This window comes from Belonocnema kinseyi, chromosome 2 (assembly GCF_010883055.1).
Source record: "Belonocnema kinseyi isolate 2016_QV_RU_SX_M_011 chromosome 2, B_treatae_v1, whole genome shotgun sequence".
Taxonomy (NCBI): Eukaryota; Metazoa; Arthropoda; class Insecta; order Hymenoptera; family Cynipidae; genus Belonocnema; species Belonocnema kinseyi.
The window spans coordinates 102980215-102983056 of record NC_046658.1 but is presented as its reverse complement, the minus strand read 5'-3'; the positions used below and the strand labels follow the sequence as shown (position 1 = coordinate 102983056).

The window sequence follows — 2842 nt, the reverse complement described above, 5'->3', positions numbered from 1 at the left end:
ATGGTCGCGTAGAATTTTGACTGGAATTAAAAAAAAATCTTTGGAATAAACCATAGTTGAAAAAAAAAAAAAATAAATAAACAAAAAACAGAAAAAGTTTTCTGCAACCCTTAACTTTTTCTACAGTTTCCATTTATTTCCCTAATAGGGTAAAATCTCTTTCGTGGATGATACTGTAATAATATAAATACTGATCAATATTGACATTATCACAATGACATTTATAATGGTGTTTAACTTTTTTGTCAAAACGAAAAATTTAAAGAAAACCATCTGTAAAGTTCGGTACATCCCATATTCCTAAGGGATGCGTAAGTTTACTTGTTTACTAAATGCTTTTCGTACCGTGAAGCTCAGTTCTACATGTCATAGAAATTCAATAAAACTAGCTGTTTATTGATATTTTCTAACAATTTTTTTTCCTCAACTGAACACAGTCTACTGTGACCGTGTGAACGATACATGGAAATATTTTGACACGCAAGAATACAAGCGCGTGATCGATGCCCGCTCCCCCGAGGATTGCGCGGTGAATTGCGTTTTCTTCGCGCGGTCCTTCCGCTCCCGCGTAGATCCTCTGAATCGACACGTGTTTCTGTGGGAAAGTAGATAGATCGCCTGCCAAATCCGTTGGATTCTCAGTGGGAAACTAATCCTTTGAAAAAACATTTTTTTTTTGGAATGTTAATCTAAATACCTTGAATTAAATTATATAACGGATAACCAGTGTGGAAAAATTTCAAGTTAGCCTGTTGTCCGGCCTGGCCCAGATTTGGCTTCATCTAGACTGTCTATTCTGGAAGGGCTGACTTTAGCTAGACCGCCTAGTCTGGAAGGTCTAGTATGGATCAGGACTGGCCCTGATCAGCTAACCAAGAAAAAATCCTAATTTCGATAAGCTACTTTCTATTGACGTTTCAAAAAAGTTACAGGTTTGGTACAATGATAGAAATTAATAAATTTTCACTATCAGACTAAGAATTTGTGTTTTTATCAGCTTGACAATCTGATCTGGTTAAGGTTTGACACTTATCAGCTAAATACACTTGTAGTAAAGAATGTTTCTTTCTCAAGTCATTAAAAAATAAGGGAGTATCGCCAGTGTCTGATCAGCGCCCGACTAGTGGTTAATCATTCATTAACTGATTTCGGCTGACCAGCAAATATATAGAATGACCATACTGTGTGGTCTGGACCGGGCCAGAATCGTATGGTGCTAGGGCAAGAAGATTTTTCCACACGGGAATGAGAAGAGAGGTGCTTGATAAACCTAGGGTACTGATACCGCTTTTCTCGTTTCTTCGTTTAAATCCGAATTGAATTAATAGAGCTCAAATAAAAAATCCAACAATATTTCGTTGAAAGTTATGCAATTCTTCTCAAATGTAAAGTTTTTGGTTCAGATTCTGGTTCGGAATTCATCTCTTTTGGATAAATTTCTACTATTTGGTTGGAAATTTAAACTATTTTATTAAACAATTTATCTTTTTTATCGATAATTCAACTGTTTTGGATAGAAAATTGATACTTTTAGATGGAACATTCATAATTTTTTTGATAGAAAAGTCATCTTTCTTGGTTAACAATGACATCTTTTTATTAAAAATGACGTTTTTTATATTTCAACTTTTTCGGGTCATATTGTTAAAAATTACGCCTCTTGTTGGAAATTTAATTATCTTCTAAAAACTTCGTCTTTTTGACTTGGACATTTGACTTAACTCAACTATTTGTTTAAAATATATTCAAATTTTTGGCTTAAAAACTCAATCTTTTTTTAAATTCATCTCTTCTGGGTAGAAATTCTCTTTCGGTGTAAAAATCGACTATTTTGTTGAAAACTCGTCGCTTTTGTTAAATTTACTATTTTTGATTTTTAGTTAAAATCTTTTGTGGATCAAAATTCAACTACATCGTTGAAAGTTGAGCTACTAATTTGTTAACAAATTTTTTTTTACGATTCAAAAAGATACTTTGTGTGATGGAAAATTCATTTGTCTTATACAAACTTTTTCTTTTTGGCATTAAAATTTAAATAATTTTTTAATAAGGCAACTGTTTTAATTGGTTTAAGTTAATTACATTTTATTTGAAAGTTCGACCATTTGTTGAAAATTCATGTTTCTAAGATAAAAACTCGTATCAATTCCTTGATAGTTCAACTATTTAGTTAAAAATAGTTGGTTTTTAAATTCAATTTTTTGGTTGAATATTGATCCTTCTGATTGAAAGACTTTTTGGTTGAAAATTCAACTATTTGTTTAAAAATGCAATATATTTCGACATGAAATCTGATAGGATTTCTATATAGGAATATAAAGAGTTTCATAATTAATTTAATACGACATCTACATTCATTTGATCTAAAAAATTGATACCCTTCTTTTCGTGAAAAATCCTCCTATTTATCATGTTTTAAGATCATTTTGCTGTGAATTCTGAAACAGTGACAAAAGGGGTTACCAGATATCGAATACAGTGTTTGTTTTTTGGCGCTTTAAGACTCCCGAAAACTTAATTTAAAAAATTATTTTTTTAAATAAATCTTTTATACCGGATGAATAAGGCAGACATTTCTTTAAAGTGCTTGATGGCCAATGCTAAGTGAATTTATCCGGATCTTAAACTAAAAGCGAATCGAATGCGGTGTCTCGATTACAGAAATGTAGTCAATATAATCGCCGCCATTGTCGGGACCATCAACCAATCGAAACGCGGCTCCAATAAGCTTAAAGCAATTCTCGACGGGTGGCGCCAGGTCAGACATGCCGCTGGGCACGGTCAAATCCGGATTCGATGCCGTTCCTTGTTTTTTTTTTTAATGTTCTTTCTTACTCTTGTT

At 32.5% G+C, this 2842-nt stretch overlaps 1 protein-coding gene across 6 annotated transcripts in view; it reads right to left on the bottom strand.

Annotated features, from left to right (window-relative positions):
• LOC117166975 (segmentation protein cap'n'collar) overlaps positions 1-2842 on the bottom strand; it is a 306553-nt gene that overhangs the window by 200807 nt on the left and 102904 nt on the right. The window lies entirely within an intron of this gene.